Source organism: Giraffa tippelskirchi, chromosome 8, assembly GCF_054371585.1.
Source record: "Giraffa tippelskirchi isolate mGirTip1 chromosome 8, T2T-mGirTip1v1.2.pri, whole genome shotgun sequence".
NCBI lineage: Eukaryota > Metazoa > Chordata > Mammalia > Artiodactyla > Giraffidae > Giraffa > Giraffa tippelskirchi.
The window spans coordinates 554167-578258 of NC_137282.1; the positions used below are offsets into that span (position 1 = coordinate 554167).

The 24092-nt window shown below is 40.6% G+C and overlaps 1 protein-coding gene and 1 long non-coding RNA gene across 2 annotated transcripts in view; both read left to right on the top strand.

Moving 5' to 3' along the window:
* The window catches only part of LOC145518598 (uncharacterized), a 339146-nt gene that overhangs the window by 211260 nt on the left and 103794 nt on the right, over window positions 1-24092 (top strand). The gene's annotated exons all lie outside the window — the stretch shown is intronic.
* Window positions 6235-11480, top strand: LOC145518606 (uncharacterized). The gene is made up of 2 exons (XR_014063027.1): window positions 6235-8663; window positions 11093-11480. It is a non-coding gene; the product is annotated as an uncharacterized LOC145518606 (long non-coding RNA).

A 24092-nucleotide genomic window follows, 5' to 3' on the forward strand; every position in this document is an offset into this window, starting at 1 on the left:
ACACTGTATTATCCAACTAAATTCTTGAAAAGGAAGTATAACATTTTTACTGGAGATTTTTAAATGGCATGGAAATGCGTAGAAGACTGGGTGGCTCAGTGGTAAAGAATCTGCCTGCCAGTGCAGCAGACCAACGTTTGATCCCTGGGTCGGGAAGATCCCCTGGAGAAGAAAATGGCTACCTACTCCAGTATTCTTGCCTGGGGACTCCCATGGACAGAGGGGCCTGGTGGGCTACAGTTGTTGGGTAGCAAAGAGTCGGACAGGACTGAGTGACTGAGGATGAGAAGAGAATAGGAAATGTGATGACTGCTTCATTTTTCAATTTCTTTTTATTACTGCTATATTTAATGATTAGCAAAAAAGCCTTAGAAAACGTTTTCCTAACTTTAATTTCTCATGAAACAACTTTATAGATTACTCAATTATGAGAGTTTTTTTTCTTTTCTAGAAATTAAAGCTAAAATCTATGCTTTAATGTCCAAAACAGAAAGATTAAAGTATCTTCTCTTTCTTTAGTCATGCTAAATACATTATGTATGTTTGTATCCAATTTTAAAGAAATGGAATGGGATCAAAGTCACAGATGATAAGAGGAAATTTATATGAATGACCAGGGTCTAAGACTCCCAGAGAATCCTCAGTAATAAAATTTTAATGCCCATGAGGTGATGCATGAAGGTAATTTGAAAGGAAGAACCAAACTCATTGCTAAATTATTTTCTAGTTGGACAAATTCCCTGAAGGATCAGAACACATGGAAAGCATAGTCTTCAGAGGCAATTGTGCTGATTATGTGACCACAATTTAGTTAAATATTCTTACTGCTAACTCTGTGCAAACATTCAGATGATTCTTATCTACTGGCTCTTCCTCTAAAGTCCTTCTTTAGTTCATCCTTTATTTCACATCTATTTTTGTTTGTTTGTTTGGTTACAACCAAATTCTCTTCCACTCAGACTCTTAAAATAGAGTATCATTGAAGGTGCTTCAAGGATTTGTTAATAGCTTTCATTTAAGTTTCACAATTTAGACTCAAATGTAAACCACTGATAAAACTCTTCAGATTAGAAAAGAAGATTTATTTCCTGTAAGGAAATAAAAACTTCAGAATGTTCTCCTCATAAATTTTCTTTTATTTTTTAAATTGATGTAACATTGGTTTATAACATTACGTTTCCTGTGTATAATACTGTATTTTCACTTCTGTACACACTACAGCATATTCACCACCAAAACTGCAGTTTCCATCATCACCATACTGTTGACCCACGTAACCCATTTTACTCTCTCCCCAACCTCTCTCCCCTCTGATAACCACTGTTCTATTCTCTATGTCTATGTATTTGTTTTTTGCTTTGGTTCATTCATTAACTTTTTATTTAGTATTATTTAGATATTCCACATATGAGTGAAATCATATGGTATTTGGCCTTTATCCATCTGATTTATTTCATTTAACACAATACCCTCAAGTTTCATCCATGTTGTTGCAAATGACAAGATTTCATTCTTTTATACAGCTGAGTAGTATTCCTTTGTATGTGTCTATACATCTTATCCATTTATCCATTAATAGACATTTAGTTTGCTTCCATGAAGTTGTAAGAACAAGACTGCGTGAAGAGGGAACAAAATATAGATCCTTTTTTCAGACATTATCTTTGCTTGTTCACGAAGAAGGCTATGGGTCTGTTTACCATGGTCTGACAACTCATCTGGTGAGACAGATTCCAAACACGGCCATCATGATGGCCACCTACGAGCTGGTGGTCTACCTGCTCAACGGATAGCACCGCCAGACTGCTGTGCTGTGAAGAGGGAAGACCAAGAGAGAAAGTGGACCATGGAGTACCAAAGCCAGCATGGTGGACAGAAGGAAATAGTGTGGGAACATGGAACTATGCCTAAGTGGAAATTTGTTGTAGGAATTAAAGTAATTGTAACCACATTACTTAGTCTTTTTAGTAATGTAAAAAAAAAAAAAAACACACAAAAACCATGGCTGCCTCCAAGAAAAAGCCTTTAGAAGCACTCCTTCCTCAAAATTGCCATTTTCTCTATCATGTCCACAGGATACCGCTGGCATTTTGTTGATTTATGGCAACCAGAGTACAGTGTTTATTCCATGAGCACTTTTCCAGTCTTCTAGACAAAGCCATCCGTAACTATATACTAGAACTATCCAAAGAAAGTATTAACAGTCATAAATTTCTAACTTCGGCTTCTGTATAGTTCCTATGAAATTGGAAAGTAACAATACTAGTATTTACATTTCCTTGAGAGGATTTGGCACTGTATTTTAAAGTTAATTGTTTGGTATTAGTAGCAATGGCACCCCACTCCAGTACTCTTGCCTGGAAAATCCCATGGATGGAGGAGCCTGGTAGGCTACAGTCCATGGGGTCGCGAAGAGTCGAACACGACTGAGCGACTTCACTTTCACTTTTCACTTTCATGCACTGAAAGTAACAATACTAGTTATTAGTATTGGTATTAGTAGCAATGGCAACCCACTCCAGTATTCTTGCCTGGAGAATCCCAGGGACGGAGGAGCCTAGTGGGCTGCCGTCTATGGGGTCGCACAGAGTTGGACATGACTGATGCGACTTAGCAGCAGCAGTTTGCTTCCATATCTTGGTTATTATATATAATGCTGTAGTGAAAAGGGGGTACACATAACTTTTGAATAAGTGTTTCTGTATCCCTTGGGTAAATAACTAGAAGTGGAGTAGCTGGATCATATGGTAGTTCTATTTGATTATTTTGAGAAATTTTCATACTGTTTTCCACTGTTGTTTTTGTTCACTTTCTCAGCTGTGTCTGACTCCTTGCAACCCCATGGACTGCAGCATGCCGGGATTCCGACCTTCACTGTCTCCTGGAGTTTGCTCAAACTCACATCCATTGAGTTGGTGATGATGTAACACCATCTCATCCTCTGCCAGGTCCTTCTTCTCTTGCCCACAATCTTTCCCAGGTTTAGGGTCTTTTCCAGTGAGTTAGCTGTTTGCATCATGTGGCCCAAGTATTGGAGTTTCAGCTTTAGCATCAGTCCTTCCAGTGAATGTTCAGGGTTGATTTCCTTTAGGATTGACTGGTTGGATCTCCTTGCAGTCCAAGGACTCTCAAGAGTCTTCTCCAACACCACAGTTCAAAAGCATCAATTCTTTGGCACTCAGCCTTCTTTATGGTCTGGCTCGCACTTTGACATGACTACTGGAAAAACCATAGCTTTGACTATGGGGACAAAGTGTTGGCAAAGTGACATCTCTGCTTTTTAATACACTGTCTCGGTTTGTCATAGCTTTTCTTCCAAGGTGCAAGCGTGTTTTAATTTCATGGCTGCAGTCATTGTCTGCAGTGATTTTGGAGCTCAAGAAAATAAAATCTGTTGCTGTTTCCACTTTTTCCCCATCTATTTGCCATGAAGTGATGAGACTGGATGCCATGATCTTAGTTTTTTGAATGTTGAGTTTTAAGCCAACTTTTTCACTCTCCTCTTTCACTTTCATCAAGAGGCTCTTCAGTTCCTCTTCACTTTCTGCCATAAGTGAAAATGAAAGTGAAGTCACTCAGTTATGTCCGACTCTTTGCCACCCCATGGACTATAGCCTACCAGGCTCCTCCGTCCATGGGATTTTTCCAGGCAAGAGTACTGGAGTGGGGTGCCATTTCCTTCTCCAGGGGATCTTCCCGACTCTGCCATAAGGGTGGTGTCATCTGCATATCTGAGGTCACTGTATTCCTCCCAGCAATCTTGATTTCAGCTTGTGCTTCATCTAGCCCAGTATTTTGCATGAGGTACTCTACATATAAGTTAAATAAGCGGGTGACAGTATATAGCTTTGATGTACTCCTTTCCCCATTTTGAACCAGTCCTTTGTTCCAGATTGGGGACCAATCACGACTGAAGTGACTTACCAGCAGCAGCTTTTTTCTATGATCCAGCAGATGTTGGCAATTTGATCTTGGGTTCCTCTGCCTTTTCTAAGTCCAGTGTACATTTGGAAATCCCCAGTTCATGTACTGTTGAAGCCTATCTTGAAGGATTTTTAACATTACCGTGCTAGCATGTGAAATGAGCACAACTGTATGGTAGTTTGAACATTCTGTAGCATTGCCTTTCTTTGAGATTGGAATGACAACTGACTTTTTCCATTTCTGTGGCCACTGTTGAGTTTTCCAATTTGCTGGCATATTGAGTGTATGATTATTTTAATGTGTGGTTGTGTTCAGTTTGCTAATATTTTGTTGAGGATATTTATTTCTGAGTTCATCAGAGATGTTGACTTGTAACATGTGTGTGTGTGTGTGTGTGTGTGTGTGTGTGTGTGTGTGTGTATTGCTTGCCTGGTTCTGATATCAGAGTAATGTTGACCTTGAAAATGGTTTAAGAAGAATTCCCTCCTCTTCAGGTTTAAGGAAGAATTTGAGAATAGTTATTAAATCTTTGAGTGCTTTGTTGAATTTATCTGTGAAGCCATATGGTCCTAAACTTGTGTTTTGAGGGAGGTTTTTGAATACTGTTGCAATTCTCTTACTAGTAATCAGTCTCTTTGGGTTCTCTAAATCTTCATGATTCAGACTTGGAAGGTTTGTAATTAGAAGATTTTATATATTTCTTCTAAGTCTTACAAGGTGTTGGTGTGTAAGTATCCGCACCATTCTCTTGGAATCGTCTCTTGGCTCTGTGGCAGCCGTAGTTATCGCTCATCCTGCATTCCTGTGTTCTGTTTCTCAGCCCTGTCCTGCTCTTTACGACCGCATGAACTGTAGCCCCCCTGGCTCCTCTGTCGGGATTTTCTAGGTAAAAGCACTGAAGTGGGTTGCCATTTCCTAATTTTACTTATTTGAGCTTTCTCTCTCTGTTTCTTAGTGAGTCTAGGTAAATGTTTTTCATTTCAAAGAACCAGCTCTTAATGTCATTGACCTTTTCTATTGTTGCCTTAGTCTGTATTTCATTTCTGTTCTGATCTTTATTTCCCTTTTTTCTAACTTTAATTTTTGTTTTTCTTTCTTTAGTTCCTTTAGGTGCAAGTTTACATTGTTTATTTGGGGTGTTCTTGTTTCTTGACGTGGGCTAGTAGTATTGATGTCAACTTGCCTCTTAGTATGTCTTTTGCTGCATCCCATAGATTTTGGTATATGTCACACTTTAATTTTCATTTGTCTTCAGGTATTTTAAAAAAGTGCCCCTTTGATTTCTTCTTTGACTTTATTGACTATGCCAAAGCCTTTGACTGTGTGGATCACAATAAACTGTGGAAAATTCTGAAAGAGATGGGAATACTAGACCACCTGACCTGCCTCTTGAGAAACCTGTATGCAGGTCAGGAAGCAACAGTTAGAATTGGACATGGAACAACAGACTGGTTCCAAATAGGAAAAGGAGTACGTCAAGGCTGTATATTGTCACCCTGCTTATTTAACTTATATGCAGAGTACATCTTGAGAAACGCTGGGCTGGAAGAAACACAAGCTGGAATCAAGATTGCCGGGAGAAATATCAGCAACCTCAGATATGCGGATGACACCACCCTTATGGCAGAAAGTGAAGAAGAACTAAAGAGCCTCTTGATGAAAGTGAAAGAGGAGAGTGAAAAAGTTGGCTTAAAGCTCAACGTTCAGAAAACTAAGATCATGGCATCTGGTCCCATCACTTCATGGCAAATAGATGGGGAAACAGTGGCTGACTTTATTTTTCTTGGCTCCAAAATCACTGCAGATGGTGACTGCAGCCATGAAATTAAAAGACGCTTACTCCTTGGAAGGAAAGTTATGACCAACCTAGATAGCATACTGAAAACCAGAGACATTACTTTGCCAACAAAGGTCCATCTAGTCAAGGCTATGGTTTTTCCAGTAGTCATGTATGGATGTGAGAGTTGGACTATAAAGAAAGCTGAGCGCCGAAGAATTGATGCTTTTGAACTGTGGTGTTGGCGAAAACTCTTGAGAGTCCCTTGGACTGCAAGGAGATCCAACCAGTCCATCCTAAAGGAGATGAGTCCTGGGTGTTCATTGGAAGGACTGATGTTGAAGCTGAAACTCCAATACTTTGGCCACCTCATGTGACAGCTGACTCATTTGAAAAGACCCTGATGCTGGGAAAGATTGAGGGCAGGAGGAGAAGGGGACGACAGAGGATGAGATGGCTGGATGTCATCACTGACTCGATGGACATGGGTTTGGGTGGACTCAGGGAGTTGGTGATGGACAGGGATGCCTGGCGTGCTGCTATTCATGGGGTCACAAAAAGTCAGACACGACTGAGCGAGTGAACTGAACTGAGTAGCATGTTGTTTAGTTTCCACATATTTGTAATATTTCCAGCTTTCTTCTTGTAATTTATTTCTAGTTTTATACCACTGTGATTGGAAAAGATGTTTGATATATTTCAATTTTCTTATATTTACTGAGAATTGTTTTGTGTCTCAGTATATGGTCTATTCTTGAGAATGTTCCATGAGTATGAGAGAATAATGTGTATTCTCCTGCATTTGGATGGATATTCTGAGTAAATCTATTAACTACATCTGGTCTAATGTTTCATCTAAGGTCACTGTTTTCTTGTTGACTTTCTGTCAGGGTGATCTATCCATTAGTAGGGTGGTAAAGACCCCTGCTATTATCATTGAGTTGCTGGCAATCTCACCCTTTAGCTGTGTTAATAATTGCTTTGTATATTTTAGGGTTTCTATGTTACATACATATATATTAATAACTATTATGTCTTCTTGATGGGTTTTCTGCTTTGTCATTATATAATGTGAATCTTTGTCTTTACTTACCTTTTTTGTCTTGAAGTCTATTTTATCTGATATGATTATGGTGACACTCACTCTGTCTTAGCTGACATTTTCTTAGAATATTATCTTCTATCTCTTATTTTTGAGTTTATGGTTGTCTTTAGAGCTGAGATGAATCTCCTGGAAGCAGCATATGGTTGTCCTGTTTTTTAATGTATCCAACCTCTCTGTGTCTTTTGATTGGTGAATTCAATCCACTTATATATAGGGTGACTATTGATAAACAAGGACTTCGTACTGACATTTTAAATTTGGTTTTCTGGTTGTTCTGTATCTCCATTATTTATTCTTTCATTTCTGCCCACCATTTAAATTTATTGGTCTTCTATGATGTTTTTCATTTTCCATTTTTTAAAATGTTTAGTATGTTTGCTGTAGGTTTATGTTTTGTGTTTACATGAAGTTTGTATAAAATGTCGCAAAGATAAGATACCCTTTTTCCTCAGATAGCATCTTATCTTTATTTCCAGTGTGAGTTCTGTTCTCTTCCTCTTCCCTTTCCATGTTTTTGTTGCCTACAATTTTTCCTTTCTATGTTGCAATTTCATTATCAAGTTGATGTAGCTATGGTGATTTATACTGCTTTTCCTCCTTAATATTTGTGCTACAGTGAAGTGTTTAACAACATACTCTAATTTTGAGCTGCAGTTTTCTGATTCTATCACCTCGGTCAAAGTTCTATATATTTTTGCCTTTTGTTTCAGTTAAAAGAGCTCCTTTCAATATTTCTTGTAAGGCAGGTTTGGTGGTGATGAACTCTCTCAGTTTTGTCTGTGAAAGCCTTTATTTCTTCTTCATAACCGAATGATAACCGTGCTTTATAGAGTATTCTGAATTGACAGTTTTAATCTTTCAGTATTTTGAGTATGTCCTTCCACTCTCCTCTGGCCTGTAGAATTTCTGCCGAGAAACCTGTTGATAGCCTTTGGGGATTCCTTTGTAGGTTACCGTCCTTTTTTCCCGAGCTGCCCTGTCAATTCTTTCTTTGTTGTCATTTTTGACACTTTTAATATGATGTGCCGTGAAGAAGGTATTTTTTACATTGAGGTAATTAAGTATTTTCTTAACTTCATGGGATTGTATATCTGCTTTCTTTCAAGATTTGGGAAGTTCTCCGCTCTTGTTTGTTTAAAAAAACTCTAATCCCTACTCCCTCTCTTCGTGTGGGAATCTCATTATCTTAACGTCGCCTTTCCTAATGGGACTGGGTTCTTCTCAGAGAACTTCTTCATTTTTTAAGTAGCTCAGTTCTGTCTTCTCCTCTACCTGTATATTTCTAGATTTCTGTCTTCCAGCTAGCTAATTCCTTCTCCCGTGTGATCTGCTGTGTGTTCATTGCTTTCTAATGTGTTCGTCATCTCATTTGATTTTCTTCAGTTCCGTTATTTTTGTTTGGTGCTTTTTAGGCGTTTCAGGCTCTCTGACAAGGTATTTCTCCTGTCTGTTAGTTTTGTTCCTGAGATCATTGCACTGCCCTTCTGTTTTCTTATAGCAGATTGTGTTTCTTGGTAACAGCCATTTTGAATTCTCTGTCAGATTGCATTCTTCTGTGACTTTTAAGTTTAATTTCTGGAGAATTTTCATATCCTTTTCATGAAACCACATTACTTTGTTTTTTCATGGTGTTTCCCAAGTTGTTCCTCTGCCGTTGAAGTAGTGCAAATCTTTCTTTTTTGGGTAAAGTTTTTATTTTTACTTGATTCTAACAATTCAGCAAAACACCGGCTCTCTATATATGTGGACATGGTGGTGCTGGCTTAGTCACTAAGTCGTGTCTGACTCTTGCGACGCCATGGACTGTAGCCCCTCAAGCTCCTCTGTCCATGGGATTCTCCAGGCCAGAACACTCGAGTGGGTGCCATTTCCTTCTCCAGGGGATCTTCCCCCCACCCAGGGATTGAACCCCGGTCTCCCGCATTGCGGGCAGATGATTTACCAACTGAGCTATGAGGGAAGCGCATATATATAGATACGATTCTAAAAACTCGAACAAAACACCCGTCGATGGACATGAGTGTGAGCAAGCCCCGGGAGCTGGTGATGGACGGGGAGGCCTGGGTGCTGCAGTCCCTGGCTTCGCAGAGTCGGACTCGGAGCGGCTGAACTGCGGGTTAGTCGTTACTGGCCTCTTGTTTTCCGACAGGTGGCGCGGCAGTACAGGCTTTCGGTCCCCTGCGCGCGGCCTCCGCTCCACTGGAGACCCCGCGCACGCCCGCGGCCTCCGCTCGCGCGGGGCCCTCGTTCCGGTCCCCTCCGCTCGGGGGGCTCCGCTGACGGGGCCCCGGAGGCAGACGCTCCTCTTGGGGGAGGCGGAGGCCCGTGGCCCGGCGGGCGCTCCGCGGATGTCCAGGGGCAGCCTGGCCGTGCCCGGTGGCGCCCGCGGCGGGCCCCCGGCAGGATGCAGGGCCGGGGGCTGGAGCTCCGTGCGCGGCCCCGATGCCCCGGGTTCTCCCGCCCAGGGCGCTCACAGGGCCCCCCGCCTGCTCTGCGCGCCCAGGGAACGGACTGATGAGCGGGAGTCCTCGGGGCTGGGCCGCGGGCCGCGGGCACCTGAGTTACGGAGTTTCCCCGCTTGTGGATGGAAGGGGGCCGACAGTGGGAGCATCTCATGCCAGCGTGGTGCTGACAGTACTCCCGTCATGAATTTTGAAACCAAAGGACACGTCACAACTCGGTCTAAAATGAATGATTCGTATTTTTATAGTTTACATTAAATGACCCTTGTCATTATAGTCAAGGTGCTATAGTAAATTACATGGAAATTTTAAAAAAATTATTTAGCCTTTCTCCTTTACACAGTTAGCTTTATCGATGTAAAAGATTATAATGATTTTCATCTGCGTTAACATTTGAGAATTTTCATTTCTATCTGTTCATATTGTGCTAGATTTCTGCCAAGATAATATCTGATACTTATAACCCCGATTCTTAATATGTCATCTGAATTGATAGACAAATTATTTTTAGCACTTTAATTTGTATTTATTCATTATTGTTGTTTTTCTGTTAACTCAATGTAGAAAATATCTTTCTCACTAGTTACATAGGCAGCAGGATAAGAACATATCAGAATAGTCGTTCAAAATTAGACTTCCTGCATTTTTTAAAATTTTTAATTTTTTTTAATTGGTAGATAATTGTTATACAGTATTGTCTTGGTTTCTGCTGTACAACAGTGTGAATCAGCCATAAGTGTGTGTGTGTGTATACATACACACATATATATATATATATATATATATATATATATGTATATATATAAAATGGACTTTCCAGGTGGTGCTAGTGGTAAAGAACCTACCTACCAACACAGGAGACATAATAGACATGGGGTATGATCTCAAGGTCGGGAAGATTAGCTGGAGAAGGGCTTGGCAACCCACTCAACATGCTTGGCTGGAGAATCCCATGGACAGAGGAGCCTAGCACCAGGCTGAGCTCCCTGTGTCAGGGGGCAGCTCCCTGCTGGCTGGCTGTCTCACACACGGCAGTGTGAATATGCCTCCCAGCCCTCTAGGTCCTCGCAGAGCACCAGCTCCCTGCTGGCTGGCTGTCTCACACGCGGCGGTGTGAACATGCCACTGCTGCTCTCTCAATGCCTCCGCCCTCTGCTTCCCCCACTGTGGCCACAAATCTGCTCTCTGTATCTGCATCTCTATTCCTGCCCTGCAAGTAGGGTCATAAGTACCATTTTTCTAGAACTTTCATGACTTTTCATTAAAGTTTTTGTTTCCCATGTTTGAATTACGCTGGGAGACTATTTAATTCATATATTTAGAAAAAGGACTTCTAGTCAGGCATATCTAACAAATTCAAAAAGTCTGGTCAATTTTCCTTTATGTAACACAGTATTATCTTGATAATTGATTGATTAACATATATCACATTTATGCAGGTAGCATGGTTATTAATAAGTTTTGCTCCATTACCACTGCTTTAGATTCAGTATATGAACCTATCTATTTGGACTTCCCTCGTGTCCCAGTGGTTAAGAATCTGCTTTGCAATGCAGGGATGTGGATTCAGTCCCTAGTTGGGGAACTAAGACCCCCCCATGCCACGGAGCAACTACTGAACCCACGTGCCAGAACTAGAGAATCTGTGCATTGCAATGAAAGATCCTCATGCAGCAACTAAGACCCAATGCTGCAAAATTAAAAAAAAAAAAAAAGGAGTCTATCTATATGTTGGGGCTTCCCTGGTAGCTCAGTTGGTAAAGAATCTGCCTGCAGTACAGGAGACCTGGGTTCGATCCCTGGGTCAGGAAGACTCCCCTGGAGAAGGAAATGGCAACCCATCCCAGTATTATTGTCTGGAAAACCATGGACAAAGGAGCCTTGCTATAATTAGCAATGAGTTTGTTTCCAGTTGTGTATCAATTAACTATGGCCACAATAACTTTGGGTAACAAGCCACCCCGAACTCGTTGGCTTAACACAAAGCATTTACTTTGTCTTGCACATTTACTTTCAACATTTACTTTCACGTACGTTCGCTGTAGGTCAGTTCATCTAGACTAAGCTCAGCTGGGCTTGACTCCAAATCACAGGTTGAGTCCAAGTCAGGCTGATGTGTCTCTTACCAGCTCGGTATCAGTGGACTATCCAAGAATGTTCTTTTCATGGTGTCTTAGTCTGTTCATGATTCTTTAAAAAAAAAAAAAACAAAGCAACAACAACAAAAAAAAACTGACTGTGTGGCTTATAAACAGTAAAAATGTGCTGCTTACAGTTCTGGAGACTGCATGGTTGACATCAGGGTGCCAGCCTGGCCAGGTGAGGGCTCTCTTCGAGGTTAGCGTTTCTCACTGCATCTTCTTACGACAGAACGGAAGGCTCTAGGGATTTCTCTGAGGCCTCTTTTACAAGGCATCAATCTCATCCATGAGAGTTCCACCCTCATAACTTAGGCACTTCCTGAAAGCCCCACCAGGTAATACCATCACCTTTGGGGGTTAGGATTTTAACATACAGATTTTAGAGAGATACAAACATTCAGACCATAGCACATGGCAATGTCAAAAGCATGGTTAGGCAGGTCCCACTACGTGATCATGTCTCAAACTTTTGTTTTTATCATGATATATATGTATGTATATGTATATATATCAACAACCTCAGATATGCAGATGATACCACTCCAATGGCAGAAAGTGAAGAGGAACTAAAGAGCCACTTAATGGGGGTGAAAAAGAAAAGTGAAAAAGCTGGCTTGAAGCTTAACATGTAAAAAACTAAGACCATGGCATCCGTTCGATCACCTCATGGCAAATAGCAGAGGAAAAAGTGGAAGCGGTGACATTTCATTTTCTTGGGCCCCAAAACCACTGGGGACGGTGATTGTAGCCATGAAATTAAAATATGCCTGCTCCTTGGAAGCAAAACGATGACAAACCTAGACAGTGTATTAAAAAGCAGAGACATCACTTTGTTGACAAAGTCTATATAGTCAAAGCTATAGTTTTTTCAGTAGTCATGTGTGGATATGAGAGTTGGACCATAAAAAAGTCTGAGTGCCAAAGAATTGATGCTTTTGAATTGTGTTGGAGAAGACCCTTGACAGTCCCTTGGACTTCAAGGAGATCACACCCGTCAATCCTAAAGGAAATCAACCCTAAATATTCATTGGAAGGACTGATGCTGAAGCTAAAACTCCAGTGTTTTTTACATCTGATATGAAGAGCTGATTCACTGGAAAAGACCCTGATGGCTGGGAAAGATTGAAGGCAGAAGGAGTAGGGGGTGGCAGAGGATGCAAAAGATGGTATTACCGACTCAACAGATATGCATTTGAGCAAACTCCAGGAGACAGTGCAGGACTGATGTGCTACAGTCCATGGGGTCACAGTCGGACACGACTTAGCAACTGAACAACAGCACATACCATTAATCTTCTCGAGTCCCATGGCCAAGCCCAGCTTCACAGGGGTGGGAAGTGCGCCCACAGTATGAAGGGAAAGAGAGGAAGTATTTGGGGAACATCATTTAGCTTATCATAATTTAGAGTTTTATTTTTAAAATTTATGGTCTAAAATTCACGAGTAGGCAGAGTCTGTCATAAAACTTGTCCTTGGAAGAAATTTTTAGAAGAAATTCAGATGTAAGGCAAACTCAAGCCCTGTGCCCATAGGGAATATTGCAGTGAGGCTTCATTTCACCTAAAATGTATATTTATTTCAATGTAAAACAATAAGCTGAGGTGCAATTTGAACATCCAAAGAGAAAGATGCCAGCAATCAAATGCTTAAATGAATCGCATATGCAAATTGGTGACATTCAACATTACCCTTCTGCATATTTGTGTGCTCTGTGGAACCCAGGTAATACATACTCTCGACAGAAAATTCACTTTCTGTCAAGCTGCTCAGTTTTACTTCAAAGACTCCCTCTTCTTTAATGTCCTTCATATGCGTTCACGCCTCATAGTTCTGTGATTCATTTGGACAAACTATCTTAAATAATGTGATATCGATTTCTTGCTTGGACGTACAGAAGAAAGGCCGGAATGGAGGGAGCTGTTTCTGGGGTGAAGGGTTTCCGTTTTCTCAATGGTTAAGTGACAGCGGGGCTTGGTAGAAGGGCCACAGGTAGACACTCTCTTCTGCCTGAGGAGGGGAAGCAGGTGTTTACCTCGGATGTTCCGCTGGAGTATTTTGAATATCGAGGAAGTGGAAAATTGGAATTGCTCACAGAATGCTGTCTTTTCCCAGCAAATTTGATGTGTCAGATGGTCCTAAAACCCTCCCATCAGTTAATGACTGCACTGTAAAATCTATTGTTTAAGAAATGAGAGAATAAAAATGATGTCCCCTTTCTGGTAGTGTAATAGCCAAGTGAATTACTTAATATATTTTACACTCCTCTTCCCTTTTCATACACATACTGTATTAAAATTTCATTACCTAAGTGGAAGAATGAGCCCGCCTTTAGTGCAATGAGAATTTTAGATTATAAATGTCAGTGTTTATTGTGAGGCATAATGCATGTAACACTTCTGCAAGGCTGTTCAGTGTATCATGAGATAGGTTTTGTAAGTCATAGTTTGCTCACTTCCTTACTGTGATCCAAACTAAATGTTACATACAAAGAGAAAAATGAGTCATGTCTTATGCTGGGGTGTGTTCCTTGAAAACATATTGATTATGTTTTAACTTTGTCAGTACATATGTATGCATCAAATGTACAACTTACAAGATGAGTTTTTAAAAAGGAAGGTGAACTCTCTAAATCAGGATTCTGGGTTGACTAATAGAGAGAAAATCCTTTCCCATGAATTTTCTAGGACTTGGACTTATTATTTTTACATTGCATCTGATGCTGTGTTTCAGGGACTGGATACTTTTGGTGACTCATTTTAAGAAATGGAATCTATATTTGGATGGTTTGACAATAGCACTTCAACTTTAGTGTATTTTCAAAATAAGAACCTAATTCAACCCTAGCTCTTGTCTTTTAATAATTTAAAAATACTTTAAGAATGTCTTTTAAATTTGCATGATGTTTTAATCACTTTGATACACAGTTTCCAAAACAAAAGACCTGGTACTTTGGAGAAACTTAATAGTTAATTAGAGTTCAAGTGAAATCCTGTTTGAAAGTTGTCTGGAGTTGATACTTTGAGTTCTGGATTTTAGTTCCACTGGTACAGTGGTGCAGGCAGTAATAACATCAACTGCCCATGTGTTTAACTATCCAAAACTTTCTGAATTCCAGTCTTAAAATCTGTAAATGAGGATAATCTTATTTCAAAGGGTTGGAGTGACAATAGAATAATTCAGCAAATAAGAAATAACCTTTGAAAGATTAAAATGCTATACAAATGTGTGGGTGAAACTAGACAGTTTCTTACTGTGCTTTGAAGTTTGGGGTAAAAACTTAACCATAAAGGTGGCCTTCGACTACAAATGTCTTGGTGGTGGTGGTGGTGGTGTTCAGTTGCTGAGTTGTGTCCTACCGTTTGAGACCCATGGACTATAGCATGTCAGACTTCCCTGTCCTTCATTATCTCCTGCAGTTTGCTCAAAGTCACGTCCATTGAGTCAGTGATGCCATCCAACCATCTCATCCTCTGTCGTCCCCTTCTCCTCCTTACCTCAATCTTTCCCAGCATCAGGGTCTTTTCCAATGAGTCAGTTCTTTGCATCAGGTGGCCAAAGTATTGGAGTTTCAGCTTCAGCATCAGTCCTTCCAATGAATATTCAGGACTGATTTCCTTTAGGATGGACTGGTTGGATCTCCTTGCAGCTCAAGGGACTCTCAAGAGTCTTCCCCAACACCACAATTTGAAAGCATCAATTCTTCAGCTCTCAGCCTCCTTAATGGTCCAACTCTCATATCTGTATGTGACTACTGAAAAACCATAGCTTGACTATATGGACCTTTGTTGGCAAAGTTATGTCTCTGCTTTTTAATACACTGTCTAGGTTTGTCATAGCTATCCTTCCAAGGAGTATGTATCTTTTGTTTTCATGGCTGCAGCCACCCTCAACAGTGATGTTGGAGTACAAGAAAATGAAATTTGTCACTGTTTCCACTTTTTCCCCTTCTGTTTGCTGTGAAGTGATGAAACTGGATGCCCTGTTCTTAGTTTTATTCATGTTGAGTTTTAACCCAGATTTTTCACTCTTATTTTCACCCTCATCAAGAGGTTCTTTAGTTCCTCTTCACTTTCTGGCATTAGAGTGGTATTGTCTACATATCTGAGGTTGTTGTTATTTCCCCCAGCAATTTTGATTCCAACTTGTGAGTCATTCAGCCCAATATTTAGCTTGATGTACTCTGCATATAAGTTAAAGAAATAAGTTTACAATATACAGCCTTATTGTACTTTCCCAGTTTTGAACGAATCAGTTATTCCATGTAAGGTTCTCACTGTTGTTTCTTAGCCTGTATACAGGTTCCTCAGGAGAAGATAAGGTGGTCTGATAGTCACATCTCTTTAAGAACTTTGCACAGTTTGTTGTGATCCACACAAAGGCTTTAGCATAGTCAATAAAGCAGAACTAGATGTTTTTCTGAAATTCACTTGCTTTCTCTATGATCCAAAGAATGTTGACAGTTTGGTCTCTGGTTCCTCTGCTTCTGCCTTTTTTAACCCTAACTTGAACAGCTGGAATACTCGGTTCACGTACTGTGGAAGCCTGGCTTGAAGGCTTTTGAACATAACCTTTCTAGCAGGGGGCTTCTCTCATAGCTCAGTTGCTAAAGAATCTGCCTGCAATGCAGGAGACCTGGGTTCAATTGCTAGGTTGGGAAGATTCCCTGGAGAAGGGAATAACAACCCACTCCAACAGTCTTACCTAGAGAATCCCATAGATAGAGGAGCCTGGCAGGCTACAGTCAATGAGGTTGCAAAAGTCCAAGAGTCGGACACAACTTAGTGACTAAACCACCACCATATATTTACTAGCATGTGAAATGAGCACAATTGTATGGTAGTTTGAACATTCTTTGACGTTGTCCTCCTTTGGGATTGGAATGAAAACACTTTTTCCAGTCCTGTGGCCACTGCTGAGTTTTCCAAATTTGCTGACATACTGAGTGCAGCACTTTCACTGCATCATCTTTCAGGATTTGAAATAACTTAGCTGGAATTCCATCATTTCTGCTAGCTCTGTTTGCTGTAATGCTTCCTAAGGCCCCCTTGACGTCACATTCCAGGATGTCTGGCTCTAGGTGAGTGACCACACCATCGTGGTTATCTGGGTCATTAAGACCTTTTGTGTACAGGTCTTCTGTGTAATCTTGCCACCTCTTCTTAATCTCTTCTGCCTCCGTTAGGTCCTTACAGCTTCTGTCCTTTCTCATGCCCATCCTTACATGAAATGTCCCCTTGATGGCTCTGATTTTCTTCAAGAGATCTCTAGTCTTTCTGTTGTTTTCTTCTACTTCATTGCTTTGTTTGTTTAAGAAGATCTTCTTATCTCTCGTTGTTCTCTGGAACTCTGCATTCAGTTGGGTTTATCTTTCCCTCTCTCTCTTGTTCTTCAATACTCCTCTTTCCTCAACTATTTGTAAGTCTTCTCAGACAACCACTTTGCCATCATGCATTTCAGTATCTTTAAGATGGTTTTGGCCACCCTCTCCTGTACAGTGTTATGAGCCTCCATCCATAGTTCTCCTGGCACTCTGTCTACCAGATCTAATCCCTGAAACTATTCATCACCTCCACTGTATAATCATAAGGAATTTGCTTTAGATCATACCTGAATGGCCTGGTGGTTTTCCCTACTTTCTTCAATAAGCCTGAATTTTTCAATAAGGAGCACGTGATATGAGCCACAGTCAGCTCCAGGTCTTGTTTTTGCTGACTATATAGAGCTTCTCCATCTTGGGCTACAAAGTATATAATCAGTATGTTTGTGGTATTGACCATTTGGTGATGTCTATGTGAAGAGTCATCTCATCGTCTCGTTTTGTTGGAAGAGGGTATTTGTTGTGACCAGTGTATTCTCTTAAAAAACTCTGTTGCCTTTGTCCTGCTTCATTCTGTGCTCCAAAGCCAAACTTGCCTGTTACTCCAGGGATCTCTTGACTTCCTACTTTGGCGTTCCATCTCCAAAGATGAAAAGGACATTTTTTGTGTGTATGTAGTTCTAGAAGGTATTGCAGGTCTTCAAAGAACTGGTCAACTTCACCTTTGCTGTCCTCAGTGGTTGGGGCATAGACTTGGATTACTGTGATGTTGAATGGTCTGCCTGTCAAAGGAACCAATATCATTTTGTTATTTTTGAGATTGCACCCAAGTACTGTATTTTGGACTCTTTTATTGACTGTGAGGGCTACTTCATTTCTTCTAAGGGATTCTTTCCCACGGTAGTAGGTATAATGGTCATCTGAATTAAATTCACCCATTCCAGTCCATTTTTAGTTTATTGATGTCTAAAATGTCAGTGTTCCCTCTTGCCATCTCCTGTTTGACCACGTCCAGTTTATCCTGGTTCATGGACGTAACATTTCAGTTCCTATGCAATATTGCTCTCTATATCATTGGACTTTATTTTCACCACCAGACACGCCCACAGCTGAGGGTCCTCTCCACTCCGGCCCAGCCGCTCCGCTCTTCCTGGAGCCGTTAGCAGCCGCCCTCTGCTCTTCCCCAGTGGCAGACCGGACACCTGCCGACCTGGGGGGCTCATCTTCCAGGGTCACAGCTTTTTGCCTTTTCATGCTGTTCATGGGGTTCTTGAGGCAAACATACTGGAGTGGTTTGCCATGCCCTCCTCACTTGGACTACGGTTTGTCAGAACTCTTCACCGTGACCTGTCTGTCTCGGGTGGTCCCGCATGGCATGACCCATAGCATCACTGAGTCATGCCCGTCCCTTCACCACAGCAAGGCTGTGAGCTGTGAAAATCAAGAGGAAAGAGGTTTGAAAGTGAAAGTGTTAGTTGCTCGGTTGTATCTGACTCTTTTCGACCCCATGGACTGTAGCCTGCCAGGCTCCTCTGTCCATGGAATTCTCCAGGCTAGAATAGTGGAGTTGGTTGCCATTTCCTTCTCCAAGGGATCAATCCCTTCCCAGGGATTGATCCCCAGTCTCCTGCATTGTAGGCAGGTTCTTTATCACTTTAGCCACCTGTGAGGCCCTGTCTAGGATCATATAAATACAATAGAACTTCAACAGACAGAGTCCAGTTTATGTTACTGTGCCTTCATTACTCATTTTACTCATTTCTTTTTGGAAGGACAACCACATGAAATCTATCCCAGCCACAGTAGAACAATTTATATTTTTCCTAAGGTAATTATTTTTTAATTTTTATTGCAAATATAGTACATGGTATATAAAATTAGGGAGATAGGGAAATGCAGTTACACAAAAAAATGCAGATAAACCAAAAGTAGAAACCTGAAATCACCTATAATGAAAAACACATTTTGAGATATAGCCTCCCAGTTTTATTTCAAGTACATGTTTATATGTGTGTATATATAAAACAAACCCTTTTTTTAAAAAAAATAAAAGCTGTTTTGGGACTTTAAAAATTTACTGTCCACCTTGGACATTTTTCCAAGCCATGTGATATTTTTCTTTTATGTATTTTTATGGCTGTTCGTACTGTTATATGACTGCGCCATACTTTATTTTGCCTATTCCCTATTGTCAAATATTTAGCTGGTTTCCATTTTTTACTATTATGATAAATAGTGCTGCAGAGAACACTTTTACAGCAAGTTACTTACCAGGAACTTGGTATATTTCTGCGCTTATTCCAGTTATCTTTTTCATTTTTCAATGAAGTTTTATAACTTGCATAGGACTTGGACGGCATATATGTATCTATACACACACACACACACACATATAGTTCACTTTATTAAACTGCCTTATTAGTTATTGCTTCTTTTAAAAGTGTTATTCTAGACGCTCTAGGATTTCCACGTAGTTAGAAATGTGCAGCTCTGTCTCCGTTTAATGCCTTTTTTGCTTTACTGCAGGAGCTTACACTGGAGGACAATGTTGAATAGTGGTGATAAGGGACATTGCCAGGTTGTTTTCACTTTTAACGATTATTCTTCTATTAAAGTGTCAAATGCTAGTTTGAGATTAGTATTATTTATCATGTTAAAGAAGGTTAGAGATAAATTGTTTAAAGTATAGAATAGATGTTTACAGAATGGAATTTATCAAATGCCCTTTTTGGCATCTGTCAGGACAGTCATAGAGCTTTTGTCTTTTGGCCTAATGACAGGATTAGTTCTAATATGAGTCCATGTAGTAGAGTTGGCTGTGAGACTGAGGAATGAGGACTATACTCAGAGACAGAAAAAAAGTGCCGGCAATACAGGGTTCTGAAGCTTATTCAGTTAACCACCCCTTTACAAGTCATTTACCTATTTTAAACTGTAGTTTCTTTATAATAGAAGTAATAAATGTCTCCCAGAACTAATACTATGGATATGGAAGGGCTTTTAAAACTGTGATGTTTAAAGTATCAGAATCTCCTCTATAATTTTGTTTAGCTACACCCTTCTTCCTAATGGAGAAGGAAATGGCAACCCATTCCGCTATTCTTGCCTGGAGAATCCCATGGGCAGAGGAGCCTAGCAGGCTTCATAGCCCGTAGAGTCGCAAGGGTTGGACACAACTAAGCTACTAAACCACCACCACACCCTAGTCAGTCTTCACGGCTTCCCTTGTGGCTCAGCTGGTAAAGAATCCGCCTGCAGTGCAGGAGACCTGAGTTTGATCCCTGGATCAGGAAGATCCCCTGGAGAAGGGAAGGGCTATCCCCTCCAGTATTCTTGCCTGGAGAATTCCATGCACAGACCCTATGGACAGTCCATAGGGTCGCGAAGAGTCAGACAGGACTGAGCGACTAACACAACTTACAGTCCGTTTTCAAAGTCCAAAGATGAACGTGAGGTTAGTGCTTCTTTTTGTGGAAAGTCTTTTGATTTTTCTGACTACACAGTTTTTTCTTTTTTTTAAATTTTAACTGAAGTAATACACAAAGAAGTGCACACATCATGAATTAAAAACTTGGTGTGTATAACACAGAGGATACAGTCATGTGTCTGCCTTCCAGCTCAAGAAATAGAACATTACCAGCATCCCAGAAGTGTGAGATATGATTCCACTTTTAAACAGCTAATTTCACCTGAATCTTTTTCAGACCCCAGATTCTGGCTACTGCTCATATGCATGATAGAGAAGACAGCATTTTGTCAAAAGAAATTTCAGCAGCAGGAGTCATTATGCATTTTAAATCAGGACTTGAGGGCTAGTTAAACACTAGGATGAGGATGGGGACACATGTAAACCCAGGGCTGATCCATGTCAATGTATGACAAAAAACGCTACAATATTGTAAAGTCATTAGCCCCCAACTAAAATAAATAAATTTATTTTTAAAAAAAGAAAGAAATGAATAAAAATGGAAAAAAGTAAATAAATAAACACTAGGGTGATCTGAGCCTCTCCACTGTGAGGAGCAGTCTTCTCAAAAGTCAACTTTTTGTTTCCTTCTTCAGCGGTTTTATTGCCTTCATCTTAATTCCCTGACATTTGAAATTTAAAAACAAAACAGGCTGATCTCTTCATTTCAGATTCCTTTCCAATATCCTGCATTTGCTCTTTCCTCCTCCTATGATTGCTATTTTTGATGTCATGTTTATATGTGGATGATTTCCTACCTTTTTTGAATGTTTGCCTTTACTGGTGAGCTTTTTCATTTTGTAATTTTCTTTGTTTCTAGTTGTGGCCTTGTTTTTCTACTGAGATAAGTTCTCAAAAAATGCACATATTTCGTTTGACCAAAGAAGACTGCAGCATTGAAAACAGGTAGAGCCAGGTTGGTACCATGAGGCCGTAGGTCGGCGTTTTGAAATTTAAAGAAAAGTTCTTGAATTTTTGATTCAGATAGCTCAGTGGGCTTGAAAGTTTGAGGAAAATTATCAAATTACTTCATTTCATTTTATGGACTCCTATGACTCAGCCAAATAATAGAGAAAACAAGAGAAACAGCTTGCATGAAGTCATACTTTTAGATTCAGTGGTCCAAGTAAAATTCCAGGTCCTTTACATTTTAAGTTAGCAGCATGTACAGTGTAGGGTCTTGGAGACTCTATAGCAAGCTCTGTATTTTTAACATGCAGTGCAATGTCTCTTATAAACTTGGTAGAGATGCTGATGTCTTGGTGAAAAGATGGAGGGGGTAAACGGGACAAACTGAGGGAGTTGGTCTTCCGCCCTGTCGCCTCACGTTGTGGTTTCCATGGACAGAAAACCTGGGAAGAGGGTCAGGATTTGGGGGATTGCTCAGCGTGTCTCAGGGGACTAGAGAAAGCCCACTAGAGTCTGGCCTGTGTCCTTCCACAGCATATGAAGTTCCAACATCTGGAATAGTAGATATTCCTGGTATTGGGAAAACAAAAAGTTCCATTGTTACTGGTAATGACAGGTACAAATTTCACAGGCCCCTAGGTTCATGTGTGCAAGAAGATATAACATTTTTTTCTTAATGTATCTAATTTCCTGACAGCTTAAATACCATCTCAGCATAGCAAAGGCCATGAGGTGTCTCTGGCTGAAACAGGCCTTCCTGGATGGAGGGATTCCTCTGATTGCAGGGTGCAGCCAATGGGCCATGCATGGGGAATAGGGTTGTAGGTATGGGAGCAAGGAGTTGTGGGTGAAAAGAAACTCTGGTTACTACTGAAAATTATTGGGTTCACCAAAAAGTTGTTCAGGTTTTCCATACGTCCTTACAGAAAAATCCGTACAAATTTTTTGGCCAACATGATATACCATCACACAGGCCCGGCTGATACTCACAGGACTGTAACAGAAATTCTGCACCAAACTGGTGAAAGGGAAATGGTATTCTCTTCATGTTCTCTTTTCCTCAGTCCCCACCCACTAACAGGTGAATAATGAGGCTCATTTCCATTTAATAAAGCACTGCGTGGGAATAGATATGCATTTGCAGAGTGATTAACAGAGAAAGTTGACACTTTTGCTTCTAGAAAAATCATGGCTGAGTATTTAGCAGACACACAGGAAACCACAGATACGCCAGATTTGGTCTGGGAGCTTAAAATCCTCCTCGCGAGCATGGTTTTTCACACCAGTCTCTCTCAGCAGTAAGTTCCCTGGCCTAAATGATACTAGTCAGAAGAGGTGGGAAATTTCAGTTGCTCAGAAAACATGGAAAGTGACAGACGTGCCTGGACCCTTGTCTATCCTCAGTTCAGTTCACTTCAGTTCAGTCACTCAGTCGTGTCCGACTCTTTGCGACCCCATGAATTGCAGCACGCCAGGCTTCGCTGTCCATCACCAACTCCCGGAGTTTACTCAGACTCATGTCCACTGAGTCAGTGATGCCATCCAACCGTCTCATCCTCTGTCATCCTCTTCTCCTCCTGCCTTCGATCTTTCCCAGCATCAGGGTCTTTTCAAATGAGTCAGTTCTTTGCATCAGGTGGCCAAAGTATCAGAGTTGCAGCTTCAGCATCAGTCCTTCTAATGAATATTAAGGGCTCATTTCTTTTAGGATGGACTGGTTGGATCTCCTTACAGTCCAAGGGACTCTCAAGAGTGTTCTCCAACACCACAGTTCAAAAGCATTAATTCTTCGGCACTCAGCTTTCTTTATAGTCCAATTCTCACATCCATACATGACTACTGGAAAAAACATAGCTTTGACTAGATGGACCTTTGTTGGCAAAGTAATGTCTCTGCTTTTTAATATGCTGTCTAAGTTGGTCATAAGTTTTCTTCCAAGGAGCAAGTATCTTTTAATTTCATGCCTGCAGTCACCACCTGCAATGATTTTGGAGCCTCCCAAAATAAAGTCTGTCACTGTTTCCACTGGTTCCCCATCTATTTTCCATGAAGTGATGGGACCAGATGCCATGATCTTAGTTTTCTGAATGTTGAGCTCTAAGCCAACTTTTTCACTCTCCTCTTTCACTTTCATCAAGAGGCTCTTTAGTTCTTCTTCACTTTCTGCCATAAGGGTGGTGTCATCTGCATATCTGAGGTTATTGATATTTCTCCCGCAGTCTTGATTCCAGCTTGTGCTTCATCCAGTCTAGCATTTCTCTATCCTGGACGATTTAAAGGAATTTTCTCTGCATGATACATGGTCAGAGGTAACGGGCAGAGTGGTGGATTTCAACATAGCCATTGTTTCAGATCCTGGGCAACTGAATATAAAAAATATCAGGAGATTTAAGACTAGCTAAACTGAAGATTTGGTAATTGTTTGAATATAGTTGTGTGGGACTTGAAAATATTAAGGCCTTTGGTTGTTTAAAATTGCCCCCCCCATTACCTGAGTCATTCTCATACTGCTGTATAAAATCACATTTTTTCCCTTACAAATTAGTCCAATTATTGCATATCCTTGTAACCACTGACTTTCAAATTTTCTTTCTAAACCCCTTTGATAACTTACTTTGTGAAAAGGCAGACGAGAAAGAAGAGGGCAAAAATTGGAGTAAAGTTGTATTGAGTTTCCTTGGGATGTCGTTTCTATTGGGACTTATGAATGATTGTGGAAGAATCATTTTAGAGCTGGAAAGGAGTTTGCAGAGATCATCAGATATAAGTTTGTTATTTTATAAAAGCTCATTCACACTGTATGTCAATTAGACTGAAAATCAAAGCACGGTATCTCATATGAACGTCACCTGCAGAGGAGAGTGACAGACACACTGTTTTCTATTGTAAGAATCATTTGGTCCACATTATAAAGGATATATCAAGAGAGGAGTCACTGTCCTTGGATCATTGATGTTGAAGGTAAATCTCTTTACGGTCGTTGTCTCCAGG